The sequence below is a fragment of the Piliocolobus tephrosceles genome, chromosome 17 (genome assembly GCF_002776525.5).
Source record: "Piliocolobus tephrosceles isolate RC106 chromosome 17, ASM277652v3, whole genome shotgun sequence".
NCBI classification, from domain to species: Eukaryota; Metazoa; Chordata; class Mammalia; order Primates; family Cercopithecidae; genus Piliocolobus; species Piliocolobus tephrosceles.
In genome coordinates this window covers 5820418-5832587 of record NC_045450.1, presented here as the reverse complement: position 1 = coordinate 5832587, position 12170 = coordinate 5820418, and positions in this window count along the sequence as shown.

Genomic DNA, 12170 nt, shown 5'->3' with positions numbered 1-12170 from the left:
CCCTCTCAAATGCATTAATGTGATTATAAAAAACCTTGACTGAGGGAGTGTACTCCTTTTTGCCCCTTCTGTTCCCTCCATCATATGAGGACACAGCATTCTTGGATGAAGCACCAAGGTGTCATTGTGAAATGCAGACTGGGCCCTCATCACACACCAAATGTGCTGACACCCTGATCTTGGACTTCCCAGCCTCTAGAACTGTGAGAAATGTGTTTCTGTGCTTGAGTCTTGCTCTGTCACTCAGGCTGGAGTACAGTGGCACAATGTCGTCTCACTGCAACCTCTGCTTCCTGGGTTCAAGTGATTCTCCTGCCTCAGCCTCCCAAGTAGATGGGACTACAGGCATGTGCCATCACACCCAGCCAATTTCTTTCTGTATTTTTAGTAGAGACAAGGTTTCCACATGTTGGCCCAGGCTGGTCTTGAACTCCTGACCTCAAGTAATCCGCCCACCTCGGCCTCCCAAATTGCTGGAATTACAGGCATGAGCCACCAAGCCTGGTCTGCTCCTGTTCTTTATAAATTACCCTATCTCAGGCATTTAATTATAGCAGCACAACGGACTAAGACAATCTCTTCCTGAGGAATCCACCATTATCTGGTATCAGTGCCATAGAAACAGCCAGCCCATTTCTCTGGCCAGTTTTCTTCCTCTCGAACAGAAAATTTCAAGGGGTGGCACAAACCCCTAGAAAAGGGGGCTTTCAAATATAGCCCACAGGGCAATTCTAGCCTGCCACCAGTTTTTGTAAGTAAAGTTTTATTGGCACACAGCCACATCCGTTTGTGTACACATCTATGTCTGCTTTCACACTATAAGACAGTCGATGGTTGCAGCAGAGCCCGTATGGCCAGTGAAGCCCAAAATATTTACTGCTTGGATCTTTACAGAAAAAAGTTTGCCAATTCCTTCCCTAGAGAATATTTGTAAATATGTGTGGTTGTTTGAGGTTGTCACAGTGACCGAGCTGGGCCTACTACCAGCATTTTTTGGCATGGTTACTTACTACATTGTAAAGAACTGCCCTACCCTGTCCTATCCAAACCTCTAATAGCCTCACTTTGATAAACTCACTCTAGAAATACGTTCAGAGTCAAAAAGAGGAGGGTACGGATAAGCCTTAGGCTTCTAAGCAAATTGAAACTCTGTACAATTTCATTTCTCCCACTGAGAGGGATGCACCCTTCCTTCCCTCCCCAGTTTTCTCCATCTTTAGGCAAGAAGCATGAGAAAAGCACCTACCTTTTAGCTTTCCTAATTTCACCAAACTTTTCAGTGACTGACAGGTTATCTCACAGGTTCCCCTAGGACCTACTTTTAGAATCAAGGAGAAGGGTTTTTAAAAGTTGCCAAACCCGAGTTTAACAGAATGAGAACCCATTCTGTTACAACCCCATCAGGATTCTTTTTTTTTTTTGAGACGGAGTCTCGCTCTGTCGCCCGGGCTGGAGTGCAGTGGCCGTATCTCAGCTCATTGCAAGCTCCGCCTCCCAGGTTCACGCCATTCTCCTGCCTCAGCCTCCCGAGAAGCTGGGATTACAGGCGCCACCACCTCGCCCGGCTAGTTTTTTGTATTTTTTAGTAGAGACGGGGTTTCACCGTGTTAGCCAGGATGGTCTTGATCTCCTGACCTCGTGATCCACCCGTCTCGGCCTCCCAAAGTGCTGGGATTACAGGGTTGAGCCACCGCGCCCGGCCCCATCAGGGTTCTAACCTGTTTTATCATAACCTCCACCTCTCCCAGCGAGACCTCACAAGGGTGTTCTGCTGGTCACACTGGAATTGTCACTTTGGAGTTTACAAAGCACTTTCTAGACACAGTGCAACAGATTCTGCTCTAGTGTGGTAGACTGTGCAGATAGTGTCGGCACCTCCCAGTTTTCAAGAGGAGAAAGCAAAGGGGTGTCTTGCTCAAGGTTAAGTGAGTAATGTGAAGTTAAACCAGGCCTCCCCTGCTTCTCTCAGGAGCTGCCTATACATATTGTACTCAAGCGACTTAATGGTGGAATTGCAGAAGGTGAGTGGCCTTTTGAGCACGTGTCAGACTGGAGAATGGGATACGAAGCAGGAGAGGAGACAGCCTACTTTGCCTATGAAAACTTAAACATCTGCCTCCCCAGGAAATTCAGCATTGTGAATATTAGGACTGTGATCTTTATTTCATTTGGAGGAACTTATTGATTGATTGTTTAAATTGACAAATATACACTGTATATATCTACAGTATACAACATGATATTTTGATTTCATCTTTATCTCATATTCAATCCCTCGTGTAATACATGGTACATGCCAACCACATAATAAATGTTGGATGGACGGACGAACGAATGAATAAAATTTGTATCATTGTTTCTATCCTTTCCTCTATACAGAAGAAATAAAAAGATGACAGAAAGGTAAGAAAGATAACAAAAAATAATAAGGCTGGGTGCGATGGCTCACGCCTGTAATCCCAACACTTTGGGAGGCTGAGGCGGGTGGATCATTAGGTCAGGAGTTCAAGACCAGCCTGGCCAAGATGGTGAAACCCCATCTCTACTACAAATACAAAAATTAGCCAGGTGTGGTGGCGCGCACTTGTAATCCCAGCTACTCGGGATGCTGAGGCACAGAATGGCTTAAAACCTGCGAGGTAGAGGATCAGTGAACTGAGATCATGCCACTGAATTCCAGCCTGGGTGACAGGGCAAGACTCCGTTGTGAAAATAATAATAATAATAGTAATAATAATAATAATTGCAAACATGCTTCTAAGGTATTCAGCACTCTTTATAAACAGGTACATATTTTAGCTCATTTATTTTCAAAAACTCTCTGATATCAGTATGATTACCATCTCCATTTATTTTACAAGTGAAGACCAGGTAGATTATAAAGGTAACCCAAAGTCACAGTGTTGGCAAACAGAGAGCTAGGGTTTGAACTCAGACAAGGCAGTCCTGGCCTCCTGTGCCAGAACACCTCATTACCACAGTATTCGGCGGCCAAGGCCAAATGTCAGGGCAATACAATCCCATTATTTCACTTGGGTTGGGGGTGCTTCTATAAAAATAACTCCTTTGGATGAATTTCCAGTAGAATCGACAATGAACCCAGGAGAATGGAGAGGGAAGGCTACTTAGCTTGCCAACATTCACAAGAAACAACTCTCTTCATATAAGTACCCACAGAGGTATACGGATATGTGGACACGGGGATGCCTGATTCCGTAGTTTCAATAAAACAGAGCTTGGGCCCCACACCATGTGATAAACTGCTCAGTAAGTCATGTAATATAATACGGCCAGAAAGAACTACATTTTTATGTGCTGAATGGAATTGTATAGCACCAGCTACAGCTCAGGTGATCATCTGATGAAATGCTAGGTTGAAAATGCAGGAGGGAGCAGAGTTCGACTTTGGAAATTTAACAACTATATGCATCTTAACTTTTCAAAATTTAAATTCAAGATAAATTGAGCTGTTTAGAGGGACAGAGGCTGACAGAGGGATCAGACCCAGAGGGGTCTGGTCTGCACACAGGGTGAGGGAGGAAGGAAAGCTGACCTAACATTCATTTCACAAAAATTGGGTATGCAATTTATTTTCAAATTCACCCTAAACTTGCCATCAACATATTTTGAGTTCATGTCCACTTAGACATTAACAGCATGGTTCCTAACTTGGAGGCTAGATTTTGGAATAGTAGTAGTAGGCTGTAGTAATAGGTTGGCACACCCCACAAACCATTAATATACATTGTTAAATGAGTGAATGAATAGATTAATGGATGAGGGACTAAATGAACAACAATCAAAAAATGAGTGCTTTATATGCCAGACACATAAACATATATTTTGTTTTACTTTCATAGGAATCATATCAGGCAGATGCCAATAACAGCCTCATTTTTGAGATGGGAAAACCGAGGCACCAAGAGGATGTGTAACTTTTATCTGAGCTTGCACAGTGGCTGAGGGGTGGGAGTTAGAGCTGAAACTGGGGAGAAACCGTTCTGATCACTTCTTATTCACCCTCATGGTGAAGAAGGGAGCCTCACCCTAAACTGATCACCCTAAGAGATGGCCACACGCAGGACACCTGACTGTGGATGGATGCAATCAACGAATCCATTAGTCACACCTACTCGGTGGAGGGGAGAGGCAGACATAGCACACCACGTAAGGCCACAGGGGGTTGCTCTCAGAGCAGGGTGAACCGGCAGGCACTGTGGGGAGCAGGCTTTGTACTGACAAGATGGTGAAATGTTCCCTGGTTTCCACAGGAGGAAGTGATTGCTTTGTTTGAATAATTTCATGGGCTGGCAGGGAGCTGAAGACCATTAGATTGTGAACCAGGTGAAGGACTACGGGTGAAGCCAGTCCAGGTGATCAGGAAACCAGCCAGGTGGGGTTGTGTCCCCCAACATGATAGGGAAATCAGATGAGGTCAGGGAAACTCACACTTAGAACTTTGAAGCCCTGTGGAACTCAGACATGCCAAGGAAGGCCTTGAAATGTTAGGTCTTCCACACATGGATGATTCTGGCACCGTAACTCTCAACCAAGTCATTATTGCCATTCCTCCCCACCTTCCCCAATTTGTCCTTCGACAGACACGTCTCCTCCTTTATCTCACATGGTAGGGAAGTCAAGTGTACAAAGCTGGAATGAGGATCCACCTCGGAACCAGCAGGTACGCGCCTGGTTCCAGCTCAGCACTGCACTGGCCCTAGAGTTCTTAGCATGCATCTTAATGCTCCTGAATCTTTGTTTTCTGCTCTGCAAAATGAGAACATGACCACATACTTCAAATGGTGGTTATGAAGAATAAATGAAATAAAAGAAAGCCCTTGAAAAAGCAGTTTAAATGGAAGAGATGACTATGATCGTGGTTCTCATCATCTCTACATTTCTCTCACCAAGTGTATGGTTTTTAAAGGAGCTAAGTAGGAGAGTAAGGGTATTACTCCTGCACCAAATCATAATGAAATCTAAGTGAAAGAAGTAGCTTTTAACAATTTTATGTATGTATTGTGTGTTTCCCTGTGTGATGGACACTTTTCATCACTACCTTAATTAAGTCTCACAACAACCCTCTTTGGATGTTACTAGCATTATTCCACTTTTAAATATAAGTTAAGTCAGACTCAGAAAGGTTGAGCGACCCGCTCAAAGACCATTTATACAGGGAGTAAATGACAATGCTGAGATTTCCATCCAAGTCAATGCAACTTCAGAGCCTATGCCCTTAAACGCCAATAAATCCTCTCACAAGGACCCCTCAAAGACATCCTGGTCCTACTGCCTAGAATCTCAGGTGAATATGTGCCTTCCGTAGCAAAAGAGACTTCACAGATGTAATTAAGGTACTTGAGAGGAGGCATTTTCCCTGAATTATCCAGGTGGGCCAATGGAATTACTAAGGTCCCTTCAGAAGAAGGTAGCAGTGTCAGAATTAAGAGACCTGAAGATTATCTATTGCTGACTATGAAGACAGACGAAGGGGGCCATGAGCCAAGGGTGTAGGTGACCTCTTGCAGCTGGAAAAGGCAAGAAAATGCGTGCTCCCTTGGAGCCTCCAGGAGGAAAACAACCTTGCTGATTTTTGGACTTGTGACCTCCAGAATTGTAAGGTAATAAATTTGTGTTGTTTAAACCACAAAGTGTGAGTAATTTGCTCCAGCAGCAATGGATGAGGTCAGGGCATTACAGCATCCAGCAGGCAGTCTGCAGCAGAGCTGTGCTACCCCATATGGTGGCCATAACCGCACATGGCTACTTAAATTAAGATAAATTTAAATTTAATTTAAAATTCAATTCCATAGTCATCTTAAGCCGTATTTCATGTGCTCAGTAGACATCCATACATCCATGGCAAATGGCCACTGTGTTGGATGATGCTGATTTAGAACATTTCCATCATCACACAGAATGTCCTGGAGATGGCTGTTCCGGAGGGAGGAAGTAGACACATCTTCATACTTGCAGATATTTGCATAAGGACAACATAAGGTGTTCATTACTGTGGGTGATAGAGGCAGACTCTCTGGGTTCAAATCCCAGCTCTGCCACTTTCTAGCCTAGTGTCACCTGGGGATGATAATACTAGAACCTAGACCATTGCTTTATGATGAAGACTCACTGTGGACAATGCCACGTTCGTTCTTCATAATAAAAGACTGCCTAAAATATTCAGCACAGTATGTGGTGCACACTAGCGGGCATGTAATAAATATCAACCCTTATTATTACCGTTTCCCTTTTAGACTGGAACACTTAAGCTCAGCCTAGTTCCAGAAGGCTCAGTGAGATTCTGTCTCAGGTCAACCAATTCACACAGATGGACGCAGGTTAAAACGGCAGTGGTGGTCTCATGCTGCTGAAGGAATGCACCATTCTGCAAACAATTCTGTGCCCAAAAAGAACACGCAGAGTGGAAGCATGGCCTGTGAGAAAATATTACATGAGACACTTCCCCAGAATAGGGTACTGCAGCCTTGAGAATACAAATCAACGAATGTGCAAATACTTCTCGGAAATATTTATGATAAAACTTAAGCACCAACCCAAACAGCCTTCACATAGTGAAACGAAACCATAAATTATTTCCAAGAACATTGTAATGCCAAGGGAACTCACTTAATTATCCATTATCCCAGAAATGTAGACATAATGTTAATTAAAATGAAGGGGGAAAGCCATTTCCATTTTTTATTAAGATTCATCAGGCTCTTGAAGAGCTCTTTGCCCTGCAGCCTGGGCCAGGTGATGGAGAGCTCATCGCTCATCCTGGGGAGCTGAAATGTGTAACCCAGACAAGAACAGGGGCACCTCAAGGTCAAGAGACAGAACCTTCAAAAAAGGAGAACAGCTATTTGGCCCTGACTCGTCCAATAGTCTTTCTCCGGTGGATGCATGCATCCGCATTTCCACTATTCGAAATTATTTTCTTTCATCCGGACATTGCTAGCTCCTTGTTCTTGAAAAACCCCCACATTAGTGGACATTGCGGCATTCCATGATTCCAATACGTTAGCAGGCTCTAAGGATTCACAGTAGCAAACTCATGGTTTTCAGTCCTTTCTTTCCTGGAGCCCCGAAGCGACATGGAGGCCATGCTCAGGTGGATGAGCAGAGAGAAGGGAAAGAGGTATGGATGGTCAACAGGCCTCTTGAGCATTGAGACACCCGTGCACCTGGTGTCTGAACCTCTGAACCTCTGCCATATAAGGCTCCTTCATTTTTATCACTGGTAATAGAAGGGACAAAACATTTTGAACACATCGGTGTTTCCAGCGTGTCACTTTCCCCTGTCTTCTGAACGGTCCTCCAGCGTGTCACTTTCCCCTGCCTTCTGAACAGTCCTAGCCTGGCTTGCATCAGTCCCTCTAATACACTAACCCCTTCTGTTCCACCTGCCTTCTTCACTGTAAGAAATTCCCAGGTATAACATCAGGCCCAAAAAACTTGAAGGGAAGAAGGAAAAGAAGGGCACGAAGGCTGAGAAGGGGGACGTCAGTTGAAGGGAAGCTTAGGAGCAGCTATGGTGGTTGAGGAAGGAGAAACATTTCAGGATCCTATGTCACCTGTTAGGGTATTCCAAAAGCTCCAGAATAGGATGTGAGTTACTTTGAGCTGATTTGGGGGTGTGGACTGTGTTCTGTTGTCCACACCATCACTCAAGGATCAAGCTATATGCACTGTGACTTTATAAGCGCTGTGTAGATTTTCCATTTTTATGTGAGATTTGGTTGGGGGGAAAGTGAAGGGGGATGTTATTCTTAAAACTGATTTAAAATCCTCTGGGCCGACTGCAGTGTTTCATGCCTGTAATCCCAACACTTTGGGAGGCCAAAGTGGATGGATCACCTCAGGTCAGGAGCTCAAGACCAGCCCGGCCAGCATGGCAAAATCCCAGTTCTACTAAAAATACAAAAAAACTAGCTGGCCATGGTGGTGCATGCCTGTAATCCCAGCTACTTGGGAGGCTGAGCCAGGAAAATCACGTGACCTCGGGAGGTGTAGATTGCAGTGAGCCGAGATTGCACCACTGCACTCCAGCCTGGGAGAGAGAGTGAGACTTCGTCTCAAAAAACTAAACCAATAAAAAATCCTCTGGTGTACAGGAATGGAAATGCTGCTGGAATCCCAAAGCCCTGTTACACAGCAGACACTGCGTAAGTGTTTATACAATGGTGACTACATGATGATTAAACTAATTGCTTAGCTATTGATATCTACTAGTTACTAGGATATGTGGAAGGAAGCTGCATAAACTTTCCCTGTTGAAATAGATTGAAGAGAGCCAGAGAGGGGCTGAAATTTTGAACTGTGTGTTGACATTACCTGTGTGTTTAAAATACTGCTTCTGTGAAAATAATTTCTAAAGTCATCTATGTGAAACTGAAACAACCAACTCCTATCACCATAAGAAATGATGTGATCAAGTATCCCCGCTAAAATAGAAATATCAAAGGAAGCCAGTGTGTCATTAATCCAGAATCAGAAAAGGAATGTTGGTCTGTGGGTCTGTCTGCCTGTCACTTGATGGGCCCTTTCTCTTCCCATTGCCCATATCCCCCATTCTGAGCTTCAGTTTCCACAACCGCATGATGGGGATAAACCTACTCCTCCTCCTCCTGCAAAGGCCAACTCATGACGCACATGAAAGGGCTTCGTAAACCATGAAACGTTACATATAAAGGAGACATCGTACTGTGTTGGTGGGAATGTAAATGACTATGACCTATGTGGAGGGCAAACGGGCAGTATCGATTAAAATAGGAAAAATGCAGGCTGGGTGCGGTGGCTCAGGCCTGTAATTCCAGCACTGTGGGAGGCCAAGGCAGGCAGATCATGAGATCAGGAGATGGAGACCAGCTTGACCAACATGGTGAAACCCCGTCTCTACTAAAAATAACAAAAATTATCCAGGCATGGTGGTACGCACCTGTAGCAGTCCCAGCTACTCGGGAGGCTGAGGCAGGAGAATCACTTGAACCTGCGAGATGAAGGTTGCAGTGAGCCAAGATCACACCACTGCACTCCAGCCTGGGCAACAGAGTGAGACTCTGTCTCAAGAATAAAATAAAATAAAAATGCACATGCTCATCCACCTGCCAATTCTATTTTTCAGAAATAATGCCATGCACGTTCTTGCTCAGATGCACAAAAATAGATGCTGCAAAAATGTTCACTGTTACGCTGTTCAGAACGGGGAAAAAAATAAACTGAAAACATCCTAAATGTCCGTCAATAAAAAACTAATATAGCAACTGCAGTACGTTCATGTTATGAAAAAATATGCAACTGTTAGAATAGACTACGACACAGAATACGAGACGTGTTGAATAAGAAAGTCAGTTCTGGAGCCGTATGAGTACTATGATCTCATTTTTTTAAACAGTGTGTGTGTATGGATGTGTGTGTGTGCTTGAATGGCCACAGACATAGTCTAGAGGCTGCTTGTGAAAATGTTAATGATACTTACCCCTGAGAAAGGAGCTACAATGTGGTAAGAAGGAATCTCTTTCTTTGTTCATATGCTTTATAAATTTATACATTTAGTAACTGCAATAACCTCTTAACTGGTCACTGTGCTTCTGCACTTATCCCCTGAAGTCTACCTTCAGCAGAGCACTGGAGTCAAGCCACTGAACCCAAGCCAGGTCAAACCTGTCTACTGCTCAAAATCTTCCTGAGACCGTTCACGTCTCTCATTGTAAGCAAAAGTCCCCATGGCGTCCTGTCCCTCTCCGACTTCATCTTTTCCTTTACCCCTTGTCCATTACCTCTCTGCCAGAAGGCTTCCTGGAACGTACCAGGTATGCTACAGTCCCAGGACCTTCGCACAGGCAAAGTTATGGCCCTCTGCTCATAACATTCTTCCTCCAATGTCTGCAAAACCAGCTCCCTCATCCTACTGGTCTACTCTTGTCCTCTTATTTAAAACTGTAACCGACAGTCCTTTGCCCTGCTTTTCACCCACTCTTCATTCCTTTCCACCAGGCTATTATTTGTTGTATGTCTCTGCCCATCAGAATGTAAACTCCACAAGGACAAAGATACCGGCTCCTCATTCAAATCTGTTCCTCTCAGCAAATCGTCCTTGGTCTAAACTATCGTTTTTCCTTATCTCCCCTCTAGCTGCCTGTTTCTTCTAGAATAGATCACAACTACCATCCTTTCAACTCACTCACCCAGATCAGCCATGAATAAACACTTACAAATATGCTAACATTTATACTATAGTATAAAGGACTCATTATTCACTTTCTCATAAGGTTTATGGTCATATAATTGGGTTGAATTTCCAAGTTACCCTAATGGGGAAATAAACTCAAGAGTGCGTAAGAGGTACTTGATGATCTAAGCAGGAAGATCCTCGTGCCTCAAATCTCTGAGATCCCAAGGGAGTGGGTTAGAAGTGGAGCTTGGGAATTTGGGTGTGTGAAAAGCACATGGGAAGATGTTATGAGAGGGGGTGCACAGACTCCACATGGAGGGAGCCTGCCAGGAAGTCTGGCTGTTTTCCACAAGGCATTGTAGAGGCTGTTCTTGTGGCAACAGGGTGGGTCTCTGCCCCATAAATTCACTATTGTTATTCTACAAACTAGCCTTTTTTATTATTATTTATTTAGACGGAGTCTTGCTCTGTCACCCGGGCTGGAGTGCGGTGGCATGATCTCGGCTCACTGCAACTTCTGACTCCCAGATTCAAGTGATTCTCCTGCCTCAGCTTCCTGAATAGCTGGGATTATAGACATGTGCTGCCATGCCAGCTAACTTTTGTATTTTTAATAGAGACGGGCTTTCACCATGTTGGTCAGGCTGGTCTCAAAATCCTGACGTTGTGATCCGCCCGCCTTGATCTCCCAAAGTGCTGGGATTATAGGAGTGCGCCACTGTGCCCAGCCCAAACTAGCTTTTTTAAAAGGTACCATACTGATTGAACTGACACTGTGACACAAAATAAGAACTACATCATCACTTCAAACACTACACACACACACACACAAACACACACACACACACACTGCACCTACAACATACAGAGCAAGAATTAAATTTCACATCGGACATTTTCACAAGCCTGATCCCAAAATGAGATGCTTCTGGCCGGGTGTGGTGGGTCACGCCTGTCATTCCAACACTTTGGGAGGCCGAGGCAGGTGGATCACATGAGGCTAGAAGTTCAAGACCAGCCTGGGTAACAAGGTGAAACCCCATCTCTGCTAAAAATACAAAAATCAGCCAGGCGTGGTGGCGTATGCCTGTAATCCCAGCTATTCAGGAAGCTGAGGCATGAGAATCACGTGAATCCAGGAGGCAGAAGGTGCAGTGTACTGAGATCATGCTACTACACTCCAACCTGGATTACAGAGGGAGACTCTGCCTCAAGAAAACAAAACAAAACAAAAACACAATGAAATGCTTGAGACACCCACAGTTACTGGCTACTGGTTTGATTAGAATAGAGTTCACTTGTCAGGTACATGTAGACTTCACCCTAACTCCCTCATCACAAGGAGTCCCTCCAGGTCAGAGCTTCTCACAACCTCAGTGTGCAGACCAACCTAGGTTGTACCTAGCCAGGGGTCCACAAATGCTATCTGCCTGTGGGGTAGCCCTGCTGTCTATGGAGCATCCATTTTCCTGTTCTCTGTTGCTCTCCTGCTTTGCTTTCATTTTACTCTTTTATTTTACACAGTTTAAAATGCGGTTTCTCACTCAGTAGGTCTGGGAGGCAGCCTCAGGTTTTGCATCTGCTACAGGAGACTCCATGATGCCAACACGGCTCATCTGCAGACCTCCAGCAAAAAGGGTCGTGGCCAGAGACAGGACACAGAGTTCACCCGCCATGTTTGAATAACTGGTTGTGCCTGCCTGGTTTACGCATTATGAAAGATGTGGAGGCAAGAAGGCTCGGCTCAGAGAAAAAGGGTGCCATGATCAACTAGTGAAGTCTGTCATGGGCTTGGCATAGCGTTCTAAAAGCTGTGTGCTATTTTCTTCTAGGCCACCCACATCCTGCCAGTTCACTGGACATTAGGTGTTTAAACAGTGGAATAATGGGGCTCAACCTAGGAGGGTTCTTGGCTTTGTGTAGGAAAGAATTCAAGCGAGCTGACAGAGTAAAATGAAAACAAAGAATATTTACTAGAGCAACAGAGAACAGGAAA